This window comes from Ursus americanus, chromosome 28 (assembly GCF_024610735.1).
Source record: "Ursus americanus isolate L20-20 chromosome 28, mUrsAme1.1.p, whole genome shotgun sequence".
In the NCBI taxonomy this organism is placed as follows: domain Eukaryota; kingdom Metazoa; phylum Chordata; class Mammalia; order Carnivora; family Ursidae; genus Ursus; species Ursus americanus.
Window position 1 is genome coordinate 20,857,795 of NC_142154.1, and position 20,625 is coordinate 20,878,419.

Consider the following 20,625-nt stretch of genomic DNA (forward strand, 5'->3'; position numbering starts at 1 on the left):
TCACAATTCTTGCCTCTTTGTATTCCTGGTAACTTTTGATTGGTTGCCAGACACTGTGAATTTTATATTGTTTAGTGCTGGACAAGTTTATATTCCTATCATATAACTACTGCTGAGCTTTGTTCTGGAATGCAGTTATATTTCTTGGAAACAATTTGGTCCTTTTGGGTCTTGCTTTTAAGGTTCATTAGTATGACTAGACCTGTTTTATTCCTGGGCTAATTACCCCCCATATTGCCTCTTACTGAGGCAAGACCCTTTTCAATGTTATATTCAGAGATTTTCCAGTTTGGCTGAAGTGTACATGCTCTTTTCTTGGCCCTGTGTCTGCAGTGGGTGCTGTTTCCTCTAGTCCTAGTTTGCTCTCTCCCCAGCTGCACATAATTTACACACACACACACACACACACACACACACACACCCCACACATTGAGCAGCAGAAGTAAACACTCCATAACTGCTAGGGTTCTCACTGTGCGGCTCTCTCCTATCTTGTGCTCTGAAATCAAACTTTAGTCTCCCTCACTCCCTAGATTCTCAGTTCTGTCTCCTTGCATTGGGGGGTGTGCCATGCTCCATGTGGGTTCCTCCTTCCAACACCACATCCTGGAAACACTCTCAGGGCAATCAGGTGGGCAACCATAGGACTAATCCTGTTTGATTCTCATCTTTTGGGGGTCACTGTCCTTCACTGTCTAATGTTCAGTATATTGTTTCCTATATACTGCCTATTATTCTTTTTTCAAGCATGAGGGTAAAGCCACTTCCTGATACTCCCTCTGGTCTGGAAGCGTGTTTCCTGGTTTAAAACACTTTATTCATGGGGTTCCTGGGTGGCTCAGTTGGTTAAGCAACTGCCTTTGGATTGGGTCATGATCCCAAGGATCCTGGGATTGAGCCCCACAAAAGGCTCCCTTCTCAGCGGGAGTCTGCTTCTCCCTCTCCTGCTCCCCCTGCTTGTGCTCTCTCTCTCTCTGTTAAGTAAATAAATAAAATCTTAAAAAAATAAAAAATATAACACTCTATTCTAGCATTTAACTTAGGTGGAGAAGTTAAGATGGAGGAGGAGTAGGGGGACCCTAAATTTGTCTCATCCCTTGAATACAGCTAGAGAGTTATCATTTCATTCTGAATACTTGAGAAATCAATTGAGAGAACAAATACTGCAAGTCTACAAATAGAAAAGCTACCACTTTTGGAAGGTAGGTGTTATGGAGACTTGAATCTGGTGTGATACAGCTGAGGTTACGGCGGAGGGGAGGGAGCCCGTTAGGAAGGCTACTGCAAAGCATTATAAGAAGCAGAGCACAAAATCAGAACTTTTGGAAGTCTGCTACAGTGGGGGACATGACTGGCTTAAAAGTGCTTAGGTGGTGAAGTGGGGCAGAATCCCAGATGTGACAGAATGGTCTGAGGATCCCCAGGGTCACAAGAAGATCCCCAGGGTGGTGCCTGAGTGCTGCAGAGTTCCTAGGCATAGGAGTGTGGAAGCTGGCTGAGAACAGTGAGTCTAGGTGCCAGCTTTCTGTTCTATGTTGCCATAAACTGGACTGCTGCATGGTTGTGCAACTGCTTTCTTGGGACAGATCCGGCAAAAGGCAGACACATGATGAGACCCTCCCTGGGAGGACCATACATGGGTCCCTGCCACAGGAGCTCCTAAAAATTGGAGTTTTGAAACTCAGTTGCACGCCTGAGATAAAAATGCTCGTTGACATGCAGGGAGAACACAGAGTTCTGATGGAAACTGGGGAAACAAGAGTGATTGACTGCTTTTCTGTGAAGGCTCAGTGAAGAGTGGAGGTGCAAATTTTCAGCTCAAGGCTAGAGAGCAGGGTACAGCCATATTCATCCCACCCTAAAAGCCTTCAGGGAGCAAAACAGTACCCCCTAGTGGAGCCCAGAACTGCTACCCCAAGCCCTGCCTCCCTGAGCTCTGGAGGTGCATCTCCATTAGGGCAAATCTACCTGAAAATCACAACAGGCCCTTCCCCCAGAAGAGCACACACCACAAACAACTCAATGGCACCAAGTTTACTGATCACAGAGGGCTGAAAAGCTTCAGCTCTAGGGGAAAATAGTATCTAGCCTCCTTTGTACTTTTATTCTTTATTTTTTTATTATAATTTTTTCATTTATTATTTATTATTCTTTTTTATTCTTTTTTAATTTTTAATTTTATATATACTTTGTATATTTTTTAATCTTTTTTTCCTTTCATTGAATTTTATGTGTGTGTGTGTGTATATATATATATATATACAAATATATATATATATATATATTTGTTTCCATTTCTTTATTATCTTGAGATCTAGTTGCTTCTAACAAACAGATCAAAACACACCCAGGACCTAGTTTTTTTTGCTTTTTAATTTTAAAAAAATTTTTATAAAGATTTTATTTATTTTTATTTATTATTATTATTATTTATTATTATTAAATATTTATTTATTATTATTTATTTATTTTATTTATTTATTGCTTTTTAATTTTAAAAAAATTTTTATAAAGATTTTATTTATTTATTTGAGAGAGAGAGAGAAAGAGAGACGAACACACAAGCAGGGGAAGTGCCAGAAGGAGAAGCAGACTCCCTGCTGAGCAGGAAACATGGAGCAGGTGTATTCATGGAGGGTCTGAGAAAGCCTCAAAACCCTTAGCCGGGCTGAGGGAAGGTATTTCTCTCCTGAAGGCATTTAGTAAAGACTGGTGAAGGTACCCTCTATTCCTACACTCTGAAGTGTTTTAATCAGGAAAGGATGCTGTATTTTGTCAAATGCTTTTTCTGCATCTATTGAGAGGATCACATGGTTCTTGACTCTTTTCTTATTGATATGATCTATCACACTGATCAATTTGCGAATATTGAACCACCCTTGCATCCCAGGGATGAATCCCACTTGGTCATGATGGATAATCCTTTTAATGTACTGTTGAATCCTATTAGCTAGGATCTTGTTGAGAATTTTGGCGTCCATATTCATCAGGGATATCGGTCTGTAATTCTCCTTTTGGATGGGGTCTTTGCCTGGTTTGGGGATACTGGCCTCATAGAATGAGTTTGGTAGTTTTCCTTCTGTTTCTATTATTTTTTACTTTAATGTTTTTTTTTATTATATTATGTTAGTCACCATACAGTACATCCCTGGTTTCTGATGTAAAGTTCGATGATTCATTAGTTGCATATAACACCCAGTGCACCACGCAATACGTGCCCTCCTTACCACCCATCACCAGTCTATCCCATTCCCCACCCCCGCCCCTCTGAAGCCCTCAGTTTGTTTTTCAGAGTCCATAGTCTCTCATGCTTCATTCCCCCTTCTGATTACCCCCCTTTCTTTATCCCTTTCTTCCCCTACCGATCATCCTAGTTCTTATGTTCCATAGATGAGAGAAATCATATGATAATCGTCTTTCTCTGCTTGACTTATTTCACTTAGCATTATCTCCTCCAGTGCCGTCCATGTTGCAGCAAATGTTGAGAACTCGTTCTTTCTGATAGCTGAATAATGTTCCATCGTATATATGGACCACAACTTCTTAATCCAGTCATCTGTTGAAGGGCATCTTGATTCCTTCCACGATTTAGCTATTGTGGACAATGCTGCTATGAACATTGGGCCCTTCTCTTCACTACGTCTGTAGTGAAGTGCATATGGCCCTTCTCTTCACTACGTCTGTAGTGCAATGGCTGGGTCACAGAGTAGCTCATTTTTAAACTTTTTAAGGGACCTCCACACTGTTTTCCAGAGTGGCTGTACCAACTTGCATTCCCATCAACAATGGAGGAGGGATCCCCTTTCTCCACATCCTCTCCAGCAATTGTTTCTTGCCTTGTCAATTTTTGCCATTCTAACTGGTGTAAGGTGGTATCTTAGTGTGGTTTTGATTTGAATTTCCCTGATGGCTAATGATGTCAAACATTTTTTCATGTGTCTGTTAGCCATTTGTATGTCATCACTGGAAAAGTGTCTGTTCATATCTTCTGCCCATTTTTTGATTTGTTTATTTGTTTCTCACGTATTGAGTTTGAGAAGTTCTTTGTAGATCTTGGGTACCAGTCTTTTGTCTGTAGTGTCATTTGCAAATATATTCTCCCATTCCGTGGGGTTCCTCTTAGTTTTTTTGACTGTTTCCTTGGCTGTGCAGAAGCTTTTCATCTTGATGAAGTCCCACAGGTTCATTTTATCTTTTGTTTCTCTTGCCTTTGGAGATGTGTCATGAAAAAGGTTGCTGTGGCCGATGTCGGAGAGGTTGCTGCCTATGTTCTTCTCTAGGATTTTGATAGATTCCTGTCTCACATCGAGGTCTTTCATCCATTTGGAGTTTATCTTTGTGTATGGTGTGAGAGAGTGGTCAAGTTTCATTCTTTTGCATGTAGCTGTCCAATTTTCCCAGCACCATTTATTGAAGAGACTGTCTTTTTTCCACCGGATGTTTTTTCCTGCTTTATCAAAGATTAGTTGCCCCAAGAGCCGAGGGTCCATTTCTGGGTTGTCTATTCTGTTCCATTAGTCTATGTGTCTGTTTTTGTTTCAGTACCATGCTGTCTTTGTGATCACAGCTTTGTAGTGTAGCTCGAAATCCGGCATTGTGATGCCCCCAGCTTTGTTTTTCCTTTTCAACAGTTCCTTGGAGATTCGGGGCCTTTTCTGTTTCCATACAAATTTAAGGACTATTTGTTCCAGTTCTTTGAAAAATGTCCATGGTATTTTGATCGGGATAGCATTGAAAGTGTAGATTGCTCTGGGTAGCATGGACATTTTAACTATGTTAATTCTTCCGATCCATGAGCATGGAATATTTTCCCATCTTTTTGTCTTCCTCAATGTCTTTCAAGAGTGATTTATAGTTTCTAGAATATAGACCCTTTACATCTCTGGTTAAGTTATTTCCAAGAAAACGTATGGTTTTTGGTGCTATTGTAAATGGGATGGATTCCCTAATTTCTCTTTCTTCAGTCTCATTATTCGTGTATAGAAATGCAACTGATTTCTGAGCATTGATTTTGTGTCCTGCCACATTACTGAATTGCTCTATAACTTCTCATAGTTTGGGTGTGGATTCTTTTGGGTTTTCCATATAGAGTATCATGTCATCTGCGAAGAGAGATATTTTGACTTCTTCTTTGACAATTTGGATACATTTTATCCCATTTTGTTGTCTGATAGCTGTTGCAAGGACTTCTAGGACTATGTTGAATAATAGTGGCGAGAGTGGGCGTCCTTGTCGTGTTCCTGATCTTAAGGGAAAGGCTTCCAGCTTTTCCCCATTGAGAATGATATTTGCTGTAGGCTTTTAATAGTTGGTTTTTATGAGACTGAGGAATGTACCCTCTATCCCTACACTCTGAAGGGTTTTAATCAGGAAAGGATGTTGTATTTTGTCAAATGCTTTTTCTGCATCAATTGAGAGGATCATATGGTTCCTGAGCCTTTTCTTGTTGATATGATGTATCACGCTGATCGATTTGCGAATGTTGAACCACGCTTGCATCCCAGGGATGAATCCCAGTTGTTCATGATGGATAAATCTTTTAATGTACTGTTGGATTCTATTAGCCAGGATCTTGTTGCGGATTTCGGCGTCCATATTCATTAGGGAAATCGGTCTGTAATTCTCCTTTTTGATGGGGTCTTTGTCTGGTTTGGGGAGCAAGGTAATATTGGCCTCATAGAATGAGTTTGGTAGCTTTCCTTCTGTTTCTATTTTTTGAAATACCTTTAGGAGAATAGGTATTATTTCTTCTTTGAATGTTTGGTAGAATTCCCCAGGAAAACCGTCCGGGCCTGGAGTTTTGTTATTTGGAAGGTTGTTTATCACTGACTCAATCTCTTCATAATTAATTGGCCTGTTTAAAAAATCAATTTCTTCCTGTTTCAGTCTTGGTAGTTTATAGGTTTCCAGGAAGGCCTCCATCTCTTCCAGATTGCTTAATTTATTGGCATAAAGCTATTGATAAAAGTTTCTAATAACCCTTCCAATTTCATTGGTGTTGGTCGTGACCTCTCCTTTTTCATTCACAATTTTATTAATTTGGGTCCTTTCTCCATTCTTTTGGATAAGTCTTGCCAGTGGTCTGTCAATTTTATTAATTCTCTCAAAGAACCAGCTTCTAGTTCTGTTGATCTGCTCTACTGTACTCCTGGTTTCTAATTCATTGATTTCTGCTCTAATCTTGGTCAACTGCTTCCTTGTGCGTGGATTAGGCCTGTCCCTCTGTTGTTGTTCCTGCTTCTTGAGGTGAGAATATAAAAACTGCATTTTAGATTTTTCTATTCTTTTGAGAGAGGCTTGGATGGCTATCTATTTCCCCCTTAGGACTACCTTTGCAGTATTCCATAGGTTTTGCACCATTGTGTTTTAATTCTCGTTGGTCTCCATAAATTGCTTAAATTGATTTTTGATATCCTGTTTTATCAAATCATTCCTGAGCAGGATGGTTCTTAGTCTCCAAGTGTTTGAGTTTCTTCCAAGTTTTTCCTGGTGGTTGAGTTCGTATTTCAAAGCGTTGTGGTCTGAGAATATGCAGGGAATAATTTCAGTCTTTTGGTATAGTTGAGACCTGTTTTGTGACCCAGAACATGGTCTATTCTTGAGAATGTTCCACGGGCATTAGAACCGAATGAGTATTCTTTGGTTCTGGGGTGTAGTGTTCTATATATATCTATGAGGTCCAACTCGTCGAGTATGGCATTCAAAGCCCTTGTTTCTTTGCCGATTTTCTGCATGGGTGCTCTGTCTATTTCTGATAGTGGAGTGTTGCGGTCCCCTACTATTAATGTATTTTTATCTATATGTCTCTTTATTTTGGTTAAGAGTTAGCTTGTGTATCTTGCTGTTCCCCTGTTGGGGGCATATGTATTTATAATTGTCATATCCACTTGTTGGATACATCCTTTAAGAATAATGTAGTGCCTTCTGTGTCTCTAACTATAGTCTTTAGTTTAAAATCCAATCTGTCTGATATGAGAATTGCTACCCCAGCTTTCTTTTGAGGTCCATTGGCGTGAAAGATGGTATTCCATTCCTTTACTTTCAGTCTGAATGTATCTTTAGGTTCAAAATGAGTCTCTTATAGACAGCAAAAGGATGGGTCATGTCTTTTTATCCAATCTGCAATCTTGTGTTATTTATGGGAGCATTTAGGCCATTTACACTGAGACTGATTATTGAGAGATATGATTTTAATGATGCCATGTTGCCAGTAAAGTCTTTTTTCTATTGATTGTGACTTTCTGCTCTGTATCACTCTTGGGGCCTTTTTACTTTTATAGAACCCCCCTTAATATCTCCTGTAGGGCTGGTTTTGTGGTTACGAAATTGGTCAATGACTGGTGATTCTGGAAGGTCTTTATTTCTCCATCAATTCTGAATGACAGCCTTGCTGGATAAAGGATCCTTGGCTGCATGTTTTTCTCTGAAAGAGCTTTATAAATGCCCCCCCCCCCAACCCTTTCTCTCATTCCAGGTCTGTGTAGACAGGTCTGAGATAATTCTGATACCTTTGCCTTGGTACGTGAGAAATTTCTTTGCCCTGGCCGCTTTCAATACTGTATCCTTGGATCTAACATTTGCAAAATGCACTATGACGTGACATGGTATAGGTTTGTCGTGGTTGAGCTTGGGAGGGGTCCTCTCTGCCTCTTGGACACGAATGTTTGTTTCCTTTGCTAGATTAGGGAAGTTTTCAGCTACAATTTGTTCAAATATCTTTTCTAGACCTCTGTTTTTCTCCACCCCCTCGGGGATGCCAATGATTCTGACATTGGAACGTTTCATTGAGTCTGTAATCTCCTGTAAACTACATTCTTGAGATGGATTTTTTTGAGTCCAGATTCTATTTTAGCTTTCTCTTCTACTAACCCATCCTCCAATTTGCTGATACGTTCTTCTGCCTCATTCACCCTGGCCATCAGATCCTCTAGTTTTGACTGCATTTGGCTCATAGAATTTTTAATTTCTGCCAGATTCGTTTTCATTTCCATCCTTAGAGATTCTATATTCTCATTAACATTTTTGTTAATACTTTTTAGGTCTACACATCATCTTGACCATTGTTACTCTGAATTCCATTTCTGATAATTTGGTTATATCCATATCCATTAGTTCTGTGGCAGAGGCCACAGACTCATTGTCTTTTCTTTGCTGGGGGGGATTTCTCCTTCTCATCATTCTGCTGAGGAGAGGTTGCGGGGTTGTCCAGATCCCAAATTATTGACCGGGACTCAGGCAGTGCGCCCTTGTTTTATAGGGATCTCAGGGATGTGGGCTTCTTGATTTTTCAGCCTACCTTCTGGGGGAGGGGCCTGCCGCACTGATACTCAGGCAACCCTGTTTGGGTAGAGTCTCCGTATCCCCTGCGAGGCGGGATGGGGATGGGCACTGTGTGAGCCGGTATTTCCAGGCTTTTGTTCTCTGGCAGCTTTCCCTGGTGGTTTGATGTGCCTCTTCTGAAAGTCAGAGCAGCAGTGGCCGAATCTCTGCCTCTGTCTCAGAACAGAGGGATCGTGGACCGTTCTCCACTGATGTTCTGGCCACTTTAACTCTGTTTCTGTTGGTTCTGCTCAACCCTGCAGCATCCCGGGATGTGCGCCCCACACCCGGCATCCCAGCCCTCACTTCCAGGGCTGGCACATCTCTGTACTTTGTGTTTCTAATACCGCCAGCCGCCAGCTGCCCCCACGCGATCCCGGTCTCAGTCTGGTTCCAGTGATCACACTGGAGCTCCGTTTCAGTCTGGTGGCGCTTGTTCCCTGGCTCACGGTCTCAGTCTGCTCTCTCACAGGTGCCGGTCCCCGATTCCGCCCACTCTCCTGTGCAGGTGGCTACCGCTTCCTGGCGCCCGAATGCGGCGGCTCCCTCCCCCTTCCTTTTATCTTCTGATATCTGTGTGCGGTTTAATGGCTCCCCGCTTCGTACCTCAATGATGTTCATTTGTAGAGATCCAGATGTATCTTCCTGCGTCTCAGGCTGATTCCGTGGATGTTCAGGCTGGTCTGGTACCTTACTAGCTCGACTCAGGGGACCGGTGAAAAAGGGGTCCCCTACTCCTCCGCCATGTTCTGTACTGTTTCTATTTTTTGAAACAGCTTCAGGAGATTAGGTATTATTTCTTCTTAGAATGTTTGGTAGAATTCCCTGGGGAATCCAAGAGGCCCTGGAGTCTTGTTTTTCAGGAGGTTTTTGATCACTGCTTCAATCTCTTCATAATTAATTGATCTGTTTAAAAAATCAATTTCTTCCTGTTTCAGTCTTGGTAGTTCATAGGTTTCCAGGAAGACATCCATTTCTTCCAGGTTGTTTAATTTATTGGCATAAAGCTGTTGATAAAAGTTTCTAATGATCCTTCCTATTTATTAGTGTTGGTTGTGACCTCTCCCTTTTCATTCATAATTTTATTAATTTGGGTCCTTTCTCTATTCTTTTGAATAAGTCTTGCCAGTGGCTTATCAATCTTATTTATTCTTTCAAATAACGAGCTTCTAGTTCTGTTGATCTGCTCTACTGTGCTCCTGGTTTCTAATTCATTGATCTCTGCTCTAATCTTGATCAACTGCTGGGAAAATTGGACAGCTACATGCAAAAGAATGAAACTTGACCACTCTCCTACACCACACACAAAGATAAACTCCAAATGGATGAAAGACCTCGATGTGAGACAGGAATCCATCAAAATCCTAGAGAAGAACATAGGCAGCAACCTGTTTGACATCGGCCACAGCAACTTTTTTCATGACACATCTCCAAAGGCAAGAGAAACAAAAGAAAAAATGAACCTGTGGGACTTCATCAAGATGAAAAGCTTCTGCACAGCCAAGGAAACAGTCAAAAAAACTAAGAGGCAGCCCACAGAATGGGAGAAGATATTTGCAAATGACACTACAGATAAAAGACTGGTACCCAAGATCTACAAAGAACTTCTCAAACTCAATACATGAGAAACAAATAAACAAATCAAAAAATGGGCAGAAGATATGAACAGACACTTTTCCAATGAAGACATACAAATGGCTAACAGACACTTGAAAAAATGTTCAACATCATTAGCCATCAGGGAAATTCAAATCAAAACCACACTGAGATACCACTTTATGCCAGTTAGAATGGCAAAAATTGACAAGGCAAGAAACAACAATTGCTGGAGAGGATGTGGAGAAAGGGGATCCCTCCTACATTGTTGGTGGGAATGCAAGTTGGTACAGCCACTTTGGAAAACAGTCTGGAGGTCCCTTAAAAAGTTAAAAATTGAGCTACCCTATGATTCAGCCATTGCACTACTGGGTATGTACCCCAAAGATACAGACGTAGTGAAGAGAAGGGCCATATGCACCCCAATGTTCATAGCAGCAATGTGCACAATAGCTAAATTGTGGAAGGAGCTGAGATGCCCTTCAACAGATGACTGGATTAAGAAGATGTGGTCCATATATACAATGGAATATTACTCAGCCATCAAAATGATGACTTCTCAACATTTGCTGCAACATGGACGGGACTGGAGGAGATAATGCTAAGTGAAAGAAGTCACGCAGAAAAAGACAATTATCATATGGTTTCACTCATTTATGGAACATAAGAACTAGAAGATCGGTAGGAGAAGAAAGGGAAAAAGAAAGGGGGGGTAAACAGAAGGGGGAATGAACCATGAGAGACTATGGTCTCTGGGAAACAAACTGAGGGCTTCAGCGGGGGGGAGGGGAATGGGATAGGCTGGTGATGGGTATTAAGGAAGGCATGTATTGCATGGTGCACTGGGTGTTATATGCAAGTAATGAATCATGGAACTTTACATCAAAAACTAGGGATGTACTGTATGGTGACTAACATAATAAAAAATATTTTTATTAATAAAAAGACTGGTGGAGGTGACTGCTACTTCAAATGTGATGGCAGTAATGCAAACCTGCAAGGAGGATGAAAAATCAAGGAAACATTATACCAGTAAAGGATCACAATAATCTTCCAGTAATTGACCTCAAAGACATGGAGATCTTGCAAGTTAGCTGATAAAGAATGCAAAACAGCTGTTTTAAGGAAACCAAACAAGCTACAAGACACACAGAAAAACAATTCAACAAAATCAGGAAACAATATACAAACAAAATGAGAAGTTTAATAAAAAGAAGGGAATCATATAAAAGAACCAAACAGAAATCTTGGAGCTGAAGAATACAAGGAATGAAATGAAAAATGCAGTAGGAAGTGCCAACAGTAGATGAATTAAGCAGAAGAAAGGATCTGTAAGACAGAAGACAGAGTCTTTGAAATCATTCAGTCAGAGGAGAACAAAGGAAAAAAGAATGAAAAAGAGTGAAGAAAGCCTACATGACCTATGGGATAAAATTTAAAAAAAAATCGTAAATTAGTAAAGTCTCAGAAGCATAAGGAAGGGAGAAGGGGGCAGAAAACTTACTTAATGAAAAAATGGCTGGAAATTTCCCAAATCCGGAAAGAGATTTGGAGAGCCAATTTATGAAGCTCACACACACACACAATATCAACTTAGATATTCTCTCCAGGACATTATAATAAAACTGTCAAAAATCAAAGATGAAGAGAGAATCTTAAAAGAAGAGAAAAAAAAGTTTGTAACTCACAAGGGAACCCCCAAAGGGGTATCAGGGGAATCAGCAGAAATCTCACAGGCCAGAAGTGAGTAGGATCATATATTTAAAGTACTGAAAGAAAAAACTTCCAACCAAGAATACTTTATACTTGGTAAAGTTATCTTTCAGAAATGAAGGGGAGATAAAGACTTTTCTAGACAAACAAAAGTTGAGGGAGTTCATCACCATGAGACCTGCCTTACTAGAAATGCTGAAAGGAGTCCTTTAAGCTGAAATGAAAGGATATTAATGAGTAAAATAAAAAAATATGAAAATATAGAACACACTGGAAAAGGTAGGCTTATGGTCAAATTCAGAATACTCTAATGCTGTAATATGGCAGAATGTTAACCACTTAACTCCAGTACAAAGATTAAATGACAAGAGTATTAAAATACCTACAGCTACAATAATTTTTTAATCAATACACAATATAAGAAGAGATATTATGACATCAAAAACAAAAGAGGGGAGTAAAAGGGTAGACTTTTTGTATATGTTTGAGGTTGTTATCAGCATAAAATAAACTGTTAATAAATATAAGATGTTTAATGCAAGCCTCATGGCAACCAGAAACCAAAAACTACAGTAAATTCATAAAACATAAAGAGAAGGGAATCCAAGCATATCACTACCTTATATCAATCCATAACGGAAGGCCATAAAAGAGGAAGAAAGGAGAAAGGGAGGTAAAAAACAGCCAGAAAATATAACATGACATTAATAAGTCCTTATCTATCAAAAATTTTTGTAAGTGTAAATGGATTAAATGCTCCAATCCAAAGATCATGGTTGGATGGATAAAAATCAATACCCAACGATATGCTTCCTATAAGAGATTCACTTCAGCTGCAAGGATGCACATAGGTTATAAGTGAAGGGATGGAAAAAGATAGTCTATAGAAGTGGAAATAAAAAGAGAACAGGGTGGGGGCGCCTGGGTGGCACAGCGGTTAAACGCCTGCCTTTGGCTCAGGGCGTGATCCCGGCATTACGGGATCGAGCCCCACATCAGGCTCTTCCGCATGAGCCTGCTTCTTCCTCTCCCACTCCCCCTGCTTGTGTTCCCTCTCTCGCTGGCTGTCTCTATCTCTGTCGAATAAATAAATAAAATCTTAAAAAAAAAAAAAAAAAAGAGAACAGGGTGGCTATACTTATAACAAATAAAATAGACTTTACACCAAAAATGTAACAAGAGACAAAGAAGATCATTATATAATGGTGAGAGAGTCAATTAATCAAGAAGATATAACAGTTGTTAATACATATGCTCCCAACACAGGAGCACCTAAATACATGCAGCATATACTAACAGATTAGAGGGGAGAAAAAACAACAATACAATAATAGTAGGGAACTTCAATTCCCCACTTTCAACAATAGATAGATCATCCAGACAGAAAATCAACAAGGAATGCTGGACTTGAATCATACGTTAGATCTAGCTGACCTAGCAGTCATACACAGAACATTCCATCCAACAGCAGCAGAATACACATTCTTCTCAAACACACATAAACATTCTCTAGGATAGATCATATGATAGGTCACAAAACAAATATTAACAAATCTTCTTAAGAAGACTAAAATAATACCAATTATCTTTTCTGACAGCAATGATAAGAAACTAGAAAACAACAATAGAAGAAAAGCTGGAGAATTCACAAATATTTAGAAATTAAACAGCACACAACCAATGGGTTAAAGAAGAAACATGAAGGAAATGAAAAAGAATCTTGAAACAAATGAAAATGGAAACACAACATATCAGAACCTATAGGATGAAGCAAACACGGTCTTAAGAGGGCATTTTATAGTGATAAATGTCTACATTAAAAAAAAAAGATCTGAAATAAACAACCTCGCTTTATACCCCAAGGAAATAGAAAAAGAAGAAATACTAAGTCCAAAGTTAATAAAAGGAAGGAAATAAAAATAAGAGTGGAAATAAATAAAATAGACATCAGAAAACCAATAGAAAGACCAATGAAACTAAGTACCAGTTTTTGGAAAAGATAAAATTGACAGTGTTAGCTAAACTTACCAAGAAAAGAAAAAGTGAGAGAACTCAAATAAATAGAATCATATATGAAAGAGAAGACATTGCAACTGATACCACAGAGATTCACAGAATTGTACAAGACCATATAAACAGTTATATGCCAACAAATTGGATAAGATATATAAAAGTGGATAAATTGCTAGAGATATAAAACCTACCAAGACTAAATCATGAAGATTAGGTCATTAATCAGAAACTTTGCAACAGAAAACAGTCCAGGACCAGATGGTTTCACTTGTGAATTCTGTCAGACATTCAAGGAAGAATTAACACCAATCCTTTGAAAACTTCCAAAAAACTGAAGAAGAGGATATACTCCCAAACTCATTTTACAAGGTCAGGATTACCCTGATACAAAATTCAGATATGGACACTGCAAGAAAATCAGAGGTCAACATTCCTGATAAATATAGATGGAACAATTTTCAACAAAATATTAGCAAACTAAATTCATTAGTTTATTAAAAAGATCATACAACACGATCACGTGGGATTTATCTCTGAGATGCAAGGATTGTTCAACATACGTAAATCAGCAAATGTGATACACTGCATTAACAGAATGAAAGATAAAAATCATGATAATTTCAATAGAGGCAGAAAAAATTTGACAAAATATAACATCCTTTCATGGTAAAAACGTCCAAGAAATTGTGTATAGAAAGGATATATCTCAACATAATAGAGGTCATATATGATAAGCCCCATAGTTAACATTATATTCAACGCTGAAAAGCTAAAAACTCTCCTTCAGAGGTCAGAAACAAGGCAACGGTGTCCACTCTCACCATTTCTATTCAGCACAGTGCTGGAAATCTTAGCACAATTATGCAAGAAAAACAAATAAAGGGTATCTGAATCATAAAGGGAAAAGTAGCATTATTTGCAGATGATATGATTATATATATATAGAAAATGCTAAGTACTACCAAAAAATTGTGGCTACACGGTTTTCCACTAGAAGCCTGGTTTCACCTTCACACAAACTCAGCACTCCAAGGGGATCCCCAGACTTGAGGGGTGTCTGCTAATGGGATAAAGGCAACCCAGTGGAAGGAGGGCAACCGAGGACCAGTAGCCAGAGGACTCTCCTCAATTCTTGGTGCCAGGAGCAAACAACCCATTCATTCAGACTATAGGTCACCCCTGAGCTTTTGTATGAGTACAGCACAGCTGATCAAGTGGGCTCTTAATAATGAGAAATGTCTCCCATGTCCAATCTTGTCCTTGATCCATGTCTTGGAAGCAATCAGAGGCAGTCTGTGAGACTGATTCCTCAAAGCATGCTTGACCATGGCGGGAGTTTGAAGGAACCAGATCACTGGGAGGCTGATCCCATAACTTACTGACTCAATGTGCAGGCACAGATGGCATTTCATGCCATTTGCCCATTATCCCTTGCCTGGAAGGTAGCAGAAATTTCCTTACTGGTTTAGAGATATGAACACTAGTGCCACCAGTTGCTACCATGAAGACTGAGGCTAATTAATGATCCCCTTTCCCTCTGAAACTCATGCTCCTCATGCTTTTGGCAGGCACAGCTCTTCAGGCAGAACAAGAGACAGCTAGGATTCAGAAATGGGATACAATCTATTTTGCACTCTATTCTTATGATGTTTCCTGTGACCTCTCTACTTCCCTTCAGTGCTTCTCACTGCTTAAAATGTAACTTCTCTGCATGGGACACCAGGCCCTTTGAGATGTGTCCATCCATGCAGTCTCATCTATCTCCTGCCATTTCCCTTCCAGTCATAGTCTGTGACACAGCAATACTGAGCTCCTTCTCTTTCTGATTTTTATGCTTCCATACCTTTGCAAATGCTCTTCCCTCTGACTGGAATATGCAACACCCCAGCCTTCTACACACACACACACACACACACACACACGCACACACACACACACACACACTTTCTGCCTAGTAAATTCTTATTCCACCTCTGAGCCTCAGCAACCTATGGTATCATCTTAGACTACCCTAAGCCGACCTGGGTTCTCCTCTTGGACCCCTCTTTTTGGCCATTTACCTGACTGTGATAGCAGGGGGTTGTTAAGTACTTAAGGGCAGAGGGCACAGCCCTTCCTTCTTTCATACTGGATCTCCAACATCCAGGTCAGAGGCCTTCAATACATGTTTGCAGACTGACTGCATCATTTTTGCTTAAGTGGGAGCAGCTTCCCCTGTCCTACCCAATCAAATTTTTTTCATTGATTTTGGTTTGCACAGCTACTTTTTATCTTAAAAAAATGTTTAACTTTATATGACTCCAATTCTGAGCCACAATATCAGAGGATCTTCTACCAGGGGGTGTCGTTCTCTTGACCCTTCCTCTTCAACACAATTAATTTCAGTCCACATTACTAAGTGCACTGGGCTGGGAGCCCCTTAGGAATGTGCACATCAGCAAAGCAAGGTGGAAGAACCCAAAAAGGTGGGGGGTATGGGATAGCTCAGTGGAGACATCCATTGAGAAAGATGTCATGGATGTGGTTGACTTTCCAGAGAGGAAACATTTCATTTCAAGTAGCCAAGATGGGATAGCCTCTTGATAAGCCAATAAAATAGGTCAATGATGGTACCTGGGGTTTCAATCTACCCTAATGGAAAGGAAATGAGGGAAACAAGATCTACTTCATTGATTAGCATCCCAAAAGGAAACTCCTCACACATGGTTGTAATGGATCTCAATTTGTTTTCCAGAGTATTTAAATACACTCTCCTATCTATAGAGAGTATCTTTCTTCCTAAACAGGGCCAGGCCAGAGGAGGTATCTTGGAAGTCTGATCCTGAACAGGATTTTTTATTTTTGGCCATATTATTTTAAATACTTCTAGTATAATGGCAGCGCAGTCCCCAATGGGAGCAGGACAGTAGGGAGAGCAGTGGGTGTTTTCATTACAGTATTTCTAGACTCACTAGCCAGAGCCCATCAGACCTTCTTCTCCTCTAACTACTGCTTAGGATTCATAGTCACCCACCCAGGGATGATCCCACTTAGCTTTCTAATCATGCAAACCTGAAAAAGTTACAGCAGTGGATTCTTCCGGTAAATTGGATGGCATGTGTTCAGGATTGGGCTTCAGATCTAGCTTGGCTGAAGAGAAAGAATGCTCCGGTTACACACACCTGGGATATCCAGCCTTGGAATGTTTTTCTCATTTTAATTAAAAGAGTGATTATTCTAGAGTCTACCTCAGTTTCTTGCGTGTTTAAGTCCTGCGTCGGTGATGGCAATTGGCCAGTCTCCAGGCAGAGTCCCCTTTGGCTTCTCTGACCTCTGCCCTACCACTTCCACTTTCATCTTGTCCACCCTGTTGAATGTCCCACAGGCAACCATGTGGGTTTGTTGTGGGCAGATCCCATGAGCAGCTGGTGGGCTAATGTGAGGAATTTTACCAAACACATTCCTCTCTCAGTTGCCTCCATTCCCTCCCTCATTTCTTGGGTGTACTCTTTGGGGCATTGTTATGATTATCTAAGTCAGCAGCTGCTGTCCCCAATTGTGGAAAAGTTTTCATAGGCCAGATGTAAATGTTAATGGAATAGTCTGTCAATATGACTGCTAAGTGATTGGGAGTTACCTCTCTGTGTGAGCTGGACCAAGAAAGGATGCCATATGCAAAATTCCAAACCATGTATACTGCAACTCTAAGGGGCCCAGGATTGCAAAAGAGGGTTATATTTTCCCATAACAACTCTAAGTACTTTAGTTCTCAAATTATCAACTCAACTGGCAAATATACATGCATCCTAAAATATGTGGACAACTTCCATATATATGTTTTGGAAAATACAATTTAACTAAGTTGCCATTATTTTCCTTAACTTTGCAAATTCCACAAGGATTCTGAAGGATTTATACTAGGGACATGTGAGACGTTAATTTCCAGTTAGTATTCTTCCTAAATGCAACTTGGCTGTTTATTTGAGGATTTTTTTTCTGTGGGTTGCAACAAAAGTAAGGCCTGGGTACACTGAAAGAATACCTTGGTAGAGCTGCAAGGCCTAAGATTCATGGTTATTATAAAAGCATGAGAGTTGCTTCGTCTTTAAGGAGGGGAACGGACACTTTATAAACAACTCATGTGTTTGGTCTACCATTCAAAAATCTTTTTAACTTTTTTTTTTTAAAGATTTTATTTATCTATTTGACAGAGATAGAGACAAGCAGCGAGAGAGGGAACACAAGCAGGGGGAGTGGGAGAGGAAGAAGCAGGCCCATAGTGGAGGAGTCTGATGTGGGGCTCGATCCCATAACGCCGGATCATGCCCCGAGCCAAAGGCAGACACTTAATGACTGCGCCACCCAGGCGCCCCACTGCACCACCCAGGCGCCCCCTAACTAATTTTTAATATATTTAAAGTGGCCAGATAGTGTTTGGCATCTGATTGTTAGCTATTCTATTTATTGAATAGTTTTGTGGTCTATTGAAGTAATATTTTATTTGAAAAGTTAATAAGCCACATCATAAAATGGGTTACTAAAACATCCCTTTGGTGATCAGTTAAAATTCTTCTGAGTGCATACAGCAACACAAAGTGCTGTTATACTCTAGAAGGACAGTGGGCATGAAGATAAATTGTAGAAATTTTTGCAGAAAGAACCTGGCATTGAGTGACACAATTGGGTTCAAGTGCTGGTTCTGCTATGTTTTGAATGTACAACTTTAGGGAATTTTCTTGGCTTCAGCTTTCTTGCCTATAAAATGGGAAATCTAACGTTTTTCTAATTCACTGTGTGAATTAAATGAGACATCACATTTAAAGAGCTAGCGTCTGGCATATAACAATGCAACAAAGTGCTAACTACTATAGTCAGTGTTATTGTCTTTGATTTTAAGAACTTCTACTTTAATGAGAAAATAAGTATGTGATTAATTATAAAATAAGACAAAATCAAATCTATATGTGACAGTAGAAATCTACAAAGGTTTGAGGAATGGCAAGGAATGACCAATTAATTTCGACCCTTGCTGGAAACTTCTTTCTCTAGACAGCTACATCGTTACTCTCTCATGCCTCAAATCTGTGTTCAGATACCATTTTTATTAATGAGTCTTTCTCTGACAACCCTAATTAAACATCACACCCACATTTACATCCCCTTCCTCCTCACTTTGATATAGTTTTCTCCATAGCACTAACCACTAAAATACTATAGAATTTACTTATGCTATTTACTGTCTGTCTCCACGAGGATGAGGATTTTTGTCTGGTTGTTTATTGCTGTATGGCCAGCAGGCAGATCATCCCACTGAGGGACTGACATGTACTGGGTGTTAGAGGGACACAGTGGGTTTTGCTCACACAGGGAGCTGTCGTGGTGCTCATACACTGATCTGGAAAAAGAGTAGCATCTCAAGAGTGAGACAGAGTGTGTGTAGAGGGAGGGCAGCACAGGAACTGAGCTTAAGCTGAAGCACAGGGGCGGATGGTGTGTCTGGAGGAAAGGGTGGTGAAGAATTGCACCAGATGAGGTGGAAGGGATGGAATAGGGCACAGGCTGAAAGGAACTGAGTGCCATGTAGAGAAGTTTATTCTATAGGTAACAAGGGATATCAAAGTATTTGGGGAAACAGAATCATTCAACCTGAACTTACTTCAGAAGGACCACTTTGCCAATATAGGCAAATGTGAAGGAAGCAGATAGCCAGGTGATGCACTCTTTCACCGGAGGCACATCAGTGTGTATTTCTTCTGCCCTCTGTCCTACTCTGCTGTTCCTGTCCTGTCTTTTTTTTTTTGCCAGGGTCTTTATCAACCTATGTTATTTTTTTTCTTCTCATTGGCTGTCCTCTGCTGTATTTTTTTTTTAAAGATTTTTTATTTATTTATGTGACAGAGAGACAGCCAGCGAGAGGGAACACAGCAGCGGAATGGGAGAGGAAGAAGCAGGCTCCCAGCGGAGGAGCCGATGTGGGACTCGATCCCGGAATGCCGGGATCACGCCCTGAGCCGAAGTCAGACGCTTTAACGACTGCGCTACCCAGGCGTCCCCTCTGCTGTATTTTGATTCTCATCACTATGTGTCTGTTTTTTTTTGGGGGGGTTGTTTATTTTTTTGCATGCTGAGTAAATTTGGATTATATCCTAGATATTTTGGAGATTATGTTCTGAGACTGTGGTTGTTGTTTAAACTTATGGCACAAGTTATTTTTGTTTTAGAAGGCAATTGCCCCAGTTGGATTCAGACCAGAAGATCCAGGTTCCCCAAGACTTCTGTGCGTTGTGGTTCCAAGGTAACTCTATTTGGATCTATTTCATATGTGTACCACCTAGCGGCCAGTCTGGGACCTGGGCAGTAGTCTGTCACATATTTCACACACCAGACATTTCAACAGCAATACTGAAATAAAATGGATGTTGGAATTATCAGACAAAGGCTTCAGAGAAGTTATTATAAATATTTTACAACAGAAGAGGATACTCTTGAAAAATAGAGAGTCTCAGCAAAGAAACAGAAAAAATAAAGAAGAATCAAGTAGAAATGTTAGAAATAAAAAAATTCAACAACCAAAATAAAAAACTCACTGGACGGGTTCAGTAAAGAATAGAGCTGACAGAGGAAATAGTAAATTTAAAAATAGATCAACAGAAATGATCTAATTAGAACAACAGATGAAAAAGCTTGAGAAAGTGGACAGAACTGTAATTTTGATGGGGCACCTGGGTAGCACAGTTGGTTAAGTGTCCAACTTCTGGTTTTAGCTCAGGTGGTAATCTTAGGGTCATGAGATTGAGCCCCAAGTTGGGCTCTGTGCTCTGCGCGGTGTGCTTTTCTCTTTCCCTCTGCCCCTCCCTTTCCTCTCTCTCTAAAATAAATAACTATTTTTTTAAAAGAAAGAACTGTAGTGATCTGAGGACAATAATAAATTCTAAGACTCATAACATCTGAGTCCCAGAAGGAGTTTCCACGTGGAGTGGAAAAATCTTGAAATAATGGCTGACA

The 20,625-nt window shown here is 40.1% G+C and overlaps 1 protein-coding gene across 1 annotated transcript in view; it reads right to left on the bottom strand.

Moving 5' to 3' along the window:
• OTUD7A (OTU deubiquitinase 7A) overlaps positions 1-20,625 on the bottom strand; it is a 373,949-nt gene that overhangs the window by 146,935 nt on the left and 206,389 nt on the right. The window lies entirely within an intron of this gene.